The 12,519-nt window shown below is 46.3% G+C and overlaps 1 protein-coding gene across 6 annotated transcripts in view; it reads left to right on the top strand.

Moving 5' to 3' along the window:
• Positions 1–12,519, top strand: part of LOC135399023 (trissin receptor-like) — a 456,620-nt gene that overhangs the window by 121,559 nt on the left and 322,542 nt on the right. For 3 of the 6 annotated variants that reach the window (XM_064630659.1, XM_064630648.1, XM_064630654.1), the window contains exon 2: positions 5,054–5,119. The exons of the other annotated variants lie outside the window; for them this stretch is intronic. The gene's annotated coding sequence lies outside the window, so the exon portion shown is untranslated. The remainder of the gene's footprint in view (positions 1–5,053; positions 5,120–12,519) is intronic. 6 annotated transcript variants of the gene reach the window in all.

The following is a 12,519-nucleotide window of genomic DNA, read 5'->3' as shown; positions in this document are numbered from 1 at the left end:
ATGCATCAAACGGACACTCAGGCTTCGTACAGAGGGAAGCAGCAGAAACAGGACTCGAAACCTAAGATGGGTACTCAAACAGTGCACACACACAGTACGCTGGAACGAAAGACACGAAAATGAAACCGCGGCGCCTCCTCGCGTGCATTTGTTGTCAGGCAGTAGCAGACGACATTCGAGAGGGCGCCACATCTCACAAAAATGCGCAAATGGTCCATTGTTATTCAAACTATGTTCCGAAGTCTTTCTTGCCGCTCAGCTCTTTTGGGTTACTTGACTGTGCAACAAAAGACACTGAAAGATGGGGGGGGAGACGAAAAGACAAAGCGAAGGCAGTTTGCCACAGCGGTCGTACGGGAGTGTCCGAGAATAAGTTTCCGAGAATATAGGTCTCGTGTAAGAAAAAAATGCTCGCTACAGTGCCCTTAACGTTGTACGCGCAACCAAGGAAATGACCCAGTCTACTAAGAGCAGAGAAAGAAAAAAAAAAAAAGAAGAGAAGTATCGCATAGTTAGCTTTGGCCATTCTGGCACCGAAGCTGTTTCTTCGAGGCTAAGTAATGAACTGTCAGACGACAGTGCACTGATGCGTTGTATATATCACGTTCGTACGAAAGGGCGCTAAATGGGAGTCACGTTCGCCACTTTCCTTTGGTTACGAGTACGTAGACGCACTGTCACAGTGCGGCTCGTTTATTTCGTCGGACGCACCTATGTAGCACCTCCCATAATGCCTGCAGGCGGCACAAAAGCTCCCATAGGAGCCTCTGAGGCCCTGACGAATACTATGATTCTCACGCGCTCTGTGCAGGGTGAAGAAAACCGTGTCGTCTGATATGAATTACGCTATAACGACAGAAAGCGTATATATAGCGTGCGCTTTACTGACAGATGTTTAGATCATATTACACACGGTTGCTTCTGGACAAACGCTGTTTCTCGTGCAGAATTATGCTTCATGTGCAACAAAACGCAAGTGGGTTATCTTTTAAATCTTTTTTTTTCCTTTCTGTGGGGGTTCATTCTCCTAGGGGTTCATTATGAGAATATACTCTATAGCTGCTATTCTGATATAGCAGAATTCGTTTATCCCCCTTTTCTATTTACATTCAAACTCTAACTCAACACGGCGTTAGACCAGGGCAGTTTGACACATGCTATGACAACTCGTGGCTTTTCAACGCGAGACAGCTTTTATCATGAGCGACGCCAAAGTTTGCTCAACTGCTGCACCTAAATCTCAGCACACCATGTTTAACGCCTCTCGTGGGAGACTGCGTTATCGAAGCAACTTGTACACTGCCACCAAGTTACTGTCGTCCTTGACTGGGATCGAACCCGCTACCATGGGACCGGTGGGCGGATATGCTACAAACTGGTGCACCGACGCCGGAAGAGGGTGCGTACCATTTAACGAAGACACACAGAACGAAATATCGAGATTGACATGGGTGAGCTGTTCTTCATGCACTGAAGTCCGATTTCACGTATGGACGTTATCGATAGAATTTATTATTAGAATTATTCTTATGTCTATTAAAGTCTTGTGATGTATGATGATATCACATGGTGAATATTACATCATATTATCACGGCTTAACATTACGTCATACGACATTATTACGGGAAATTTGCCATCAGAGATAACTTCCTACAGTTTTCTGTTTCGTACCGATACCAACACTATCGACGTTTTATTTGCATTACACAGTACCAACGAGGTCTGACCGCGCGTTATTGCAGAGTTTATGCATGGGCTGTATACTAGTTTGCAAAGACGGCGTCGCGCTCAACAAAATTTGTATTTATTCCGTATCTCACATGATATCTAATTTATATTTCGCTATTTGAGAAATCCGTACGCTACCGCTGCTTATTGACGTTTGTTTGTGGAAAGATTTAGCGGACGGCTTCCTATAGGCATCACGCCGTTCGTGTTAAGCCTTAGCAGAATGGAATTCCATCTAACAATTAAGCGGACAGGCCAGAGCACTGGCAGCACGTAGCGCTCCGTAAATGCGTGTCGCAAATAAGGCCTAAAGCACGCATGCGAATATGTTGCGGTTGTACCGCATTAACAGGGCGTGTTGGAGCAAAGCGCCGTTTTATCTTCGGCTCGTGAACATGTGGCTGCCCTCAGGAGGTCTCCTGCATAAATGTCCCAACAGGAAACTAACTCGTATGACGCGGCTGAGGCCGCATTGAAGCCTTTGCTATACGATCATCCTCGTGCACACTGTAAGTAACGACGTGCGTGGCATATGCGAGAGAGTTGGAAGAAGATGAGCGTGAATGGCATCAGCGTTGAATCCCGATGGGACGGCGAATTACCATTTAGTTTGCACTCTCTTCGTGGGAAAAGTGCCAGAATAAATATGAACGAATTGGGGAGCAGCCTTTCAACAGCGCGTTGGAACACCGCCATTTTGATTGTTTTGAACACGGAATTAGCACGATCATTATAACTTTATTGCGCCGCGACATTCAGTACATTTGACATTTACTATAGAGTCGAATCTCTTTCAGAGCTATTTGCGTACATAACGCGCTGCTTCTCCTGCATTGAGCAATTAGCGAACATGCCAACAAAATCCACCTGGAGAACACAATTCAACAACTCACTAGAAACCTCTGGAAGGCGTCTCTACGGCACGCAGATTAGCTCTCTACAATAGATCCAGATCTGACAATAAATATCCCTGTCAGCCTAGACAGAAGTATTCAAACAGCTATTCACAGGACCCGACTGGGGCAACTATATACAAGAAAAACACTTCACAAAATGAAGCTAGCAAACTCCCCATGCACTCTGCAGAACTTGCATCGTCCCCTGAAGATACGCATCACGTCATAATGTATTGCCCTGTGTTTGAGAAACGTAGAAGAAAACTTCAAACGACACTGGAAAAACTTGACAACCGTCCATTCAGCTTCTATAAGATTCTTGGACCTTGGCCCAGTCCTCAACAACAAGACAAGGCCACGAAAGCATTATGTGCATTTTTGAAGAATAGCGGCATATCCAGCTGCTACTAAAGAACAGCAAGTTGTAAAGAAGACACAATAGTACATGTGATGGTCACTACAGAGTGTCACGAATGATAGTCACTGCCATATTGTCGAAACTCACAAGAAATTGAGCTGCAGGCGCCCCTTTGGGCAGCCACCAAGTTCCAACTCCCGCTCAGTTAGTGAAGAAGAAGAACATGACATTGTGGGTGGCACGTGTACAATTTTTACAGGCGCGTGTGCCATCCCATGTGTGTCGGATCCAGTTATGTACAGCAAAACCAAGGACTCAGAATACACAGTTTGAGCAACACGGTAGTTCCCACATGTAATGAGCACACAGCATACGAGAACGGAAACTTTTTGTCCTTGCCTTAGATGCAAGGCGGGCATCTACTTCTCGTAAGGAGTGGGTCAACGATTAAATCCACAAAATTGGCACGCGAAATTCCAGTTATGTCATTCAACGTGGTGTAGGTAACTTATATTTTTTTGATTAAGTCGTGCCGACTGGAATTAAGTTCGATAACACTCGGAGTAAATTAGTAACCACGGAAACATGGGAGTAAATTGCGTCGCGTAATTGAATTGCTTGACAGTCCGAATAAGGCCGGTTTCGCATTGAGCGTTTTTCTCATCCGTGTTTTTGCACATGCGTGAGATGGACCCTTTAAAGTCTGTGGTATTATTCACGCATGCACGTTTGTTCACGGGCCGTGGCTCTGCGAGTCCTACCTTATTTAAGAGCGATCCAATGAGACCGTTCTACGTGCACGAGGGGAAAGAGAAAAGCTGAGTGGCCGCGCAAAAGGCTGACCTACTTTCATAACGTATTGACATGGAAGAGAAACTCTATATAGTCTGAAAAGGCACGGAGTTAAAGACGCGGCATATCGCGATGCTAACATGGTACGGCAGGACCACGTTATAGGCTTCAGTAATAAAAGAAAAAAAAAAGTCGAACGAAGCCTTTAAAATATAGAAATAGAAAAAAAAAAATGGAAACGTAGGTCGCACTGCAGCGACCAGCTGTTCCAGGACGCTTGACGTGTGAAAACACTGAATGATTAAAAAAAAGTATTTTAGCACGTATGTCCTCGAGATAGTTGGTCAGTGCACACAGCGCAGGTTGCGAAGCCTTTAAATGTACAGCCTATAATACGTTCAAAAGATAGACGCGCCGATAAACGTGTGCGGTGCCTGTTTTCAGAAGCGCGTTGTTCAAGATCACATCTCACAATTCGCAGTGGCGCATAACAGTAAATGCGTTTGGAAACGATAAATGCGCAGACGAGCCTATTCTCTGTAGCCCACTGCAGTGGAACTAAGCACTAAGATACCAGGCCTTGCAACATTTCGGGAAATTCGGCGCGATTAGAGTAATTAGCCGACCCGCAGTTTCGGGCTTTCCAGATGCTCCTATACGCAAATTCTGGTCAGTGTACATATAGCGTGATGTTCAACACGGTACAGCACAATACACAGAGGGATATAACAGCACTAGAAGCAAATACTCATGGGTGCGTTCCTTCAGTTAACCTTTGTACAGATAATTTTCTCATCCGGTTAACAAGGCGAGCAGGGATGGTCAGTTGCGTAGTTCAACCGCGTTCTTTATTGGCTCTAAGTATCTGTTCGTAGGAAACTTCAGCTCCAACAAGCTCACGGGTTGATGGTGTAGCTAACGAAACAACAATTACCCTAATAGTTTTAGTGCATCGTATACGCTGTTGCCCTTGCGTACGTAAGGGACAGTGTACTGCCTCTGCGCACTGCGCGAAACGCTTTGTTTTGCGCATGCGCGGAACCACCAACGCTGTACCTTACGTACGCAAAGCCGATAGCGTACGATGCCCTAAGACACGCACACAAACACAATAAACATGATAACAATATAAAATATTTGCACTATCTGTTGGAAGGGCGGAATGTACGGAAGTGGCTCCACCATGTCCTGTGTTCATGCCAAGTGAATGCCTTATGCGTTGCTTCAACAACGCCAACAACAAATAGAGTGATCGTGACGCGGTGTGTTTCTCTGCAGGGTACAGTACCCCACCTCGTCACATGGGCGTTGCTGCAACAACAACAACAGATACATGTACAGGCGGTGAGTGAATGCCACTTCATTTGTGACTCACCACCGGATGGCGTTGCCGCAGCGTACGTTAGGGTTCCTTTCGTGTTTCCGCGTTCATGTTTAGGATCATCCATATTATTAATGCAATATATATATAAGAACCATATTCGCTGCGAGATCGACCTATAGGGGGCGAAACTGTCACCCTTCTAGTGTGGATAACACGTGGGCCGATGTTCGGAGTTGATAGTTCTTTTCCGTAATTCTAGTATATATTCACCGGAAGATCACTGGTACGATACTGTCCGGTTCTCCAATGCTCCACCTACTGCAGTAAACAATGAATAAACGTGTAAAAGCAGAAGGTGCGTCCACACAATGGTATAGTTCATCGTTTCTCCGCAGCGCGCCGACACTGCTCGATCTCGGAGCGAATACCTATGATAACGGAAGTTTTATTTTGCTTTCTGTGATGCTGCGGACGTATTTTCCTTTAGTAATTTCTAGTTTTTCTTCTTCTTTTTTTTTTAGCCTACGTATCAACTTATCTTTGAATAATATGCCTTATGAGATAGAATTGCTGATCTGTAAAGATTGCGGAATAATAACACTATTATGTAAAACCGCAGCACGTTACGGAAAATGTACCCTACGGCCCACCGGTGCTTCTCTCGGCGCTTCAATTTCTCATCTTTTCGTTCTGTATCGGGCACTTCAGTTCTTCCCTGAATGTACTCATATTTGATTCATTCCCCTTGACCCTCGTATCATTCATAAACTGCCTCACATGTCATGGGGTAAGGTGCAGTATCACAGCCGTGAAACACCTGAAGTTTGTTTGTAAGAAAGGAAAAGTGAAAGTGAGGGTGAAACGCCTCCACGTTGTCATCATTGTCCAGTGGCTGTTGTTGTTGTTGTTGTTGCACCGTAAGCCCTTTAGATAGGTTCCTGAAAAAGGAAGCGTTTACATGCTCTTGAACTGTCAGGCCTGACAGAATCTCAATTAAAGCGCTGATTGCGCTGTCGTTAGCTCTCGTCGAACGCCCGGATGTACCCAATGTCTTCCTCCAACACTCGCCTTACGTGTGATGGTCAAGACAGCCCGAGATGAAGAGCCCCACTTCAGCCGCACCACATTTTTTTTCGTCTGCCTTTCCGAGGAAGTTCCAGCACTTCCGCACCCCTTGGCGAGGGGTTCGATCCGGAGCAGTTGTTGTCGGTACACATCGTAAGAGTGCAATAAGGTAGACGGAAGGACAGACCCTACTTCCCCTAACAAACGTTTGAGGTGACTAGGATTGGATTGGCCTGGATTTGAGCTAAAAATATCAGACAGATTCTGGCTCCACACGCGTGGATACTGCTGCCCCAGGTCACATGTTTCAGTAAAAGGTGGTTAACAGTACAGACCATCACGTGTTGACGGGATCAATGATACGATAACATGATCGAACGAACAAGTGGCAAATGAACATGAAAGGGTTAAAGCACTTCATGGGTGTGCAAGATTTCTGTGGGCCACTGTGGAAGCAATTGTGCACCGCGTTTCAGCTTTGCTTTCCCATCGTATACGAGGTGCGATGGAGTTCTGCTAATCTGGCCGCTGAAACAATTTCGCTGTTAAAAGCTTAGAACCGAGCCGTTGTTCCGTGAAACAGGATTGCCCCTGTTTATGATTCAGCTGGATTCTTTTGACGCTGATTTATAATTATAACATATCCAACCTTGGATGAACGGGTTTTACAATGCCGCGTCAGTTAGACACGTCTCGCAAAGTACACGTATATTTTCTGCCACAACCCGACGTCCCACGTTGTAGGAGATGAGGGCATATAAACATAGAAAGAGGGAGAGAAAAAAAAAACACAAAACACAGACCTCACAACGTCCGGTTGCATACAAGACCCTCACTACGGGCGCCACCGTGCCGCCTCTTGGTGGAGATCCTCGTTTTCGTTTCGTTTCTCTTACTTACAGCAAAAACTGTCGTATTTGAATGAGAGAGAGAGAGAGAGAAAGATTATGGTTTTAATGGCACAAAGGCAACAAAGGAATTTGAATGAAAATGCGACTTTCTTGGAACACATATGTCGTTTTCATCATGCTCAGGAAAGATCAACGCTGGACAGCCTCTTACACGTGCAATGCCTTGATACGCAATGCAACCTGCGAATACTGCCTGGGAATATCCCCACGATAGGGTTCGTTCGGTGAACACCAGGGGGCGACTCCCAAACTTCTCGGCGCCATACGGGGTGGCTTGGTAAGTTGAAGAGAGAGTGCAGGTGGCATGGTGTAATGGGTAGCGCATCTGACCGGCAATCAGAGGATCCCACTGCTGGTGCCTTTTCTTCAACTGCCATCATTCAGTCGACGCTCCACTCCCCACTCCTAATGCAGCTTCTGCGTGGGAAACTGCAGTTGATGCTCAGTGCTACCGCCAATCGAACACCTTCACCTTCCATATGATTAATGTGACAAGGAAAAGTTCAAAAGGTTCATCAGGAAATCAAGCATATGCCTGTGTAAGAGGCAGGTGAGGGGGTATCGTTGAATAGACGAAAGATGTGCTAGTCTGCACTGGCTGCACATTGCTTGGGGGGAGAGGCAAGGGAAACGAGGAGGCCCATTAACCTATTTGGTTGTTACCAGCATGGTCTTATAGCCACCCTTGCCCGCAACCGAGCTACATCCAATATTTGGCAAAGATGATATGCCTAAAGCGTCGTGATGATGACGACGATGACGAACCGAAGAAAAATCCAATGTATTCTTTGGCGCATTGCCGAATGCGTCCTAGATCTTCGCCTGGAGACGTGTTTGCTTCTTGTTAATGTCAACAAAAGCACCAACAACGTTACTTCATAAAGATGGTTGAGGAGTTTCATCGCCAGGGGGGATACCCAACCCAACTGCTGGCGGTGCAGTACACTTACTACTCTCGGTACTCTTTGGTGCATTGTTGAGCATCTGGCCGAATGTAATATGGCGGTCCGCTCTGTCGCACGGTGCTTACGTTCGTCATTTTCTTCCACCGCGTCTGCACCTCCCGCAACAATGGCGGCACGTCTGCGAACTCTATGCTTTTCGCGAAAGCTCCGCAGCCCACCGCCTACGCTGTAACTCCGCGACGTCCGCGCTGCCGGACAACGTGAACGACATCACGTGAAGCATGGCCGACAGCATACAAGCGCGCGCTCTTTGAATGGTACCCAGGGTCGTGCGGAAGATTAGGAGGTAGTGGGTTCAAACCCCACCACCTGTTCTACTGTGTAAGGCTTTCCCTGGGTTTCCCGGCAGACTTTCCAGACAAATTATGCGGACACAGTTCCCCCTGAAGTCTGCCCAAGACGCACGCCAAACTCTCTGCCTGTACCCTCCAGCTAACTTCCTGCTGTCCTCGCTACATATGCCAACGTTCATGCGCAGCTGATAGCCACAGTTTCTTCGTGGCGCTTATAAGGAACCAAAGAGAGGCCCCCAAGGGAGGCCGGGAGGTATTAGTGGCAATTATTGCTGTGGGTATATCGCACAAATCTCTCCGTAGCTTGCTTCAAGTTTAACAACTCACTTATGTCTTCGCTCTTACCAACTTCACGGCACGGCGACGTGTGCCACGGGTGGCACAGAGGAAGAGCTGGCCATACCAGGAGGTGGAAGGGTAGCGGAAGGCTGATCAGAAGGCGGGCTCGTGCCGAACATCGGCGGGTGTTCCGGGTCACCAAATATGTAGGAGCCTGAGAGGGATGAAGTGAACGGCCCGAGTGACAACAACAACTGGTTTATTGGACGGGATCGCCCAGGTTGCTATAGGTCGCTCGCTCTGCGCTATCTTCCTCATTGTCGATGCCGACGATATGCTACAGCAGGTAAAGTTTCTCACGAAAACGGTCATCGTTCTTTTCAAATCAACGACACATAAGACCCTATTAGTCTTAAGTCAGCACAGAACACGCAAACAGAGCATGAAAAACAGATCAAGTGTCTTGGCATTATTTGAACTTAGTTGCTCTTGAACCATAAAGCACCAAACACCATAGCCCCTACGAAAGAAATGAAGCTGCAAGCGGCCCAGGGGCCAGCCACCCTGCTACAGCACCCTATCCAGCTTACATACTGCTACTACAATTGGCTCGGCGCCTCTCCCCTCAGAACGCCGGATAGCCGCGTCTACTTCCGCTCCATGCAAGCGACGTCGCTTCAGGCGTCATTCAGTGGAAACTAGGAGGTGTTGCATGAGAGCGTGCTCCGTGCGATTATAGTGTTGATGCGATAGCTTGATAAGCCAACTAGAGTGTAGGTCCGTCCGTAGCTTCGTAGGGCCACGTGACTGTGGCGCCTCTTACGGCCACGACCACGATACACTCGGCCCAATGAAGCTATAGTTTGGGACAAGGCTGCCGAAGATGCAGCCAATTAAAGCACATAGCTAGTGTAAGAAATAGACCAACGAACCACTTTTCTCACCTGCCACGGTTATTAGTTTTTCGTGATTGCCTTTACACCGGTACACGTGTGATCGCCGGATGTTTCGACGGCAACTTGAGCTCCTTGACCATAGGCCATTCAGCTTGTCCAAAGTACCCATGGAGCTCCCATGCACATCAGTGCCGGACTCTTCGCTCCCTTTTTGCTTTCATGCAAGCCACTGGACTCCTCGAAGAGCTCTAAACAGAACATCAACCTGTAGTCGCTTCGTGTTCACCATAATTCATCCTCTCATATTAACATCTGTGAAGTGGGGTAGGGTCCTGGGGCTACCACGGGGAAACATCCCATGTAATCATCACTTCTCCTTCATTTATTATTGTTGTTGTTGTTGTTGATGATGATGTACTTCCAAAGTACATATTATTGTTGTTGTTATTCGCATTCATTTCAGGTACGCGCACCAAACTTGTCGTTAGCCATGGCACTGTTAATCCGTTAAACAGAGTGAAACAGCGTTTGCTTCTTCATACGCACGAGAAAAAAATCCTCTCTGCCCGCACGCATTTTCCTCATCCAACCATAAAATCATTCCAGATATTACTTTTCTGTTTTCATATAGGATTGAGGGTCTGCTTGTGGGAATTACTGCATCACTAAGCATAACCACATAGGCATCACGTTCACTTGCTTTGTCACTTCTTCTGGGCATCTTGGAAATCGACAAAAGTAAATGTAGGAAAGTTAATGTATGGCCACGTGTCCTCGACGCAAACGCAATGTGATTTAGCCAATGCATTTAAACTCCACGATGTTATAGGCGTATTCTTAGGTGCTCCTTATATATTTCATTTGTTCGTAGTTGTATTAAATTTACTGAGTCACCCTTCTCTTGGAAGAGCAAAGCCCGCTTCGAAACTTCCTGCTTCTAAAGATAAGAGGGATGTTGTTTTCGAAGAGAGACTCCCTCAGTACCGCGTCGCCCTTTTTAATTGTTTTATACTTTTACGATGTCATTTTACGAGACGAATGACGAGAATATCAGTGTCGTAAATACGTTTTGTCGTCCTATATCTAATCTTGCGAAGAGGAATCTTATTAGCCTGCTATGAAAATCGCATTAGTCAAACGAAGCGAAGGCTTGCCGGGCGTGTCGAGCAATAACTTGGCTTCGTATCTCATTTCCTGTATTAACGTTGGACAACTTATTGTAATAAACGGTTCCAATGGTTTGCATCTGGTTTTGGACCGCGGCAGTATTGGCATCGGGTGTGTCAAGAGCCCTGAACTCTTAAAGCAGAACTTCACTGCATAAGATGCTGCTAGCCTGAATGGCACTACTTGCTCCTCTGGTTTATTGCAAGCACCAGGGAAGCGTATATCTTTTTGTGACACCTAATACAGTTAGGTTAATCGTCACAAAAGGAAGTACGCGCCGCGCTTTCTGCAAATGAGGATTGATAACGTTACCATTCAGTACAGTGCCTGAAACTCAGCACATGTCTTTATGTTTTCTCAGCAGTTATGTTTTTTTGAACCAACCACTTGTTTTAAGACCATTCAATGACATATTCATGTTCAATACATTGCTTTGTTGATTATGCCGCATGTAAGATAATCGGGGGGGGGGGGGGGTATATGTTTATTCACACAAAAGGAGATGTCAGCCAGGCAAGCGCCGGCTTGCTACTCCTTAAAAAAGAAGAAGAAAAGAAACAGGTGCGGGAGAAGCCGCGATTGCAACGACGTGCTGCGGGCGGTGAGGCTTGCCGCCTGTGCTTCATAATCGGGCATAATAGAATATTGGCACTAGATTGATGTGTTTGTGTGTCATGGCAGTATATAAAAACACTTTCGAGTTTTCATTATTTTTTTGTGCAGACGTACAGTGGCGGGATTACAAGAACTAGGTTTGTGGAGGGTGAGATGGGGGCTCTCTCCGTAGGAGAGGTCTGCGAGGTTTTGGGCGTAGAATTTGGGCGTAGAAGATCTTTGTGACTTTCGTCATGTTCATTGCGTTAATCAGTTGATAACTTTGACTGGTAAGTAAGTTGATAACATTGCAGCACTATTTGAAACCGCTGAAGAACCTCTTGCAGACGACGTTGATGGTCTTTGCTTGGTGACCGAGCGTGTCTCGAAGCGCTGGGACGAAATTGGTGGAGGAGTCGTAGACGTGAAAGGTTGCTCTGCAGATTTTCTGACTCTATGCTCACGGACGCGATATGCCCGGTAACGGCAAAACGTTACATGCAATTTCTAAAGTGTCCTTCGCGTAAGAAATCGGAAACGAGTAATCCTACGCGAAAAACTCTGGTTGTGCTCCGAATGACCCCGGTCAGATGAGGATAACAAACATTGTAATACTTCTCGCTAGAGTGCGGATAAATATGCATTAAAAACTCTCGAAATATGCTTGCAAGTCGCACTAAAAATATTCCAAATATGCAGTAAAAGATTTCATTACTGCATATTTTTGCAACGCATCTTGCATATTTTGCATTGCATATACCGCAATATATGCAATGTTTTGAATGTTCATGGTTCGAAAGCAATGCGCCAAATGCCTATTTTTTTAAAGAGGTGAGTATTTTATTAGGGATAACACGGTAAAATAAAGCCGCCTTCGTTCTGCAGCTCACAACAAAATATACTTGAGCCAAAGATGTACCAAATCATGGAGCTGAAGGCTTCGCGTTCGTGATTCGTAAACACAGGCTAAACCCGACTGGACGAAACCCGAGACGAAACAAGCCTGAGCACGGGCAACATGAAAAACACGAACATACACGTATGTTCGTGTTTGTCGTGTTGCCCATGCTCAGACTTGTTTCATGATGGCTTTGCATTCGGCACTGCATCATGCCGATTAAAATGCGAACGCCTCCAGTCATTGTAACGGCAATGTGACGAAGGTGAAGTATGGCCCATCTGCCATGCACGCAGTGGAGGATGGAGCAGCCAGGGTATGGGCCGAACACCGCAGCTCGCCCCACCGAAAC

Source organism: Ornithodoros turicata, chromosome 6, assembly GCF_037126465.1.
Source record: "Ornithodoros turicata isolate Travis chromosome 6, ASM3712646v1, whole genome shotgun sequence".
In the NCBI taxonomy this organism is placed as follows: domain Eukaryota; kingdom Metazoa; phylum Arthropoda; class Arachnida; order Ixodida; family Argasidae; genus Ornithodoros; species Ornithodoros turicata.
The sequence above is the reverse complement of the archived record's forward strand: the minus strand, read 5'-3'. Positions and strand labels throughout refer to the sequence as shown.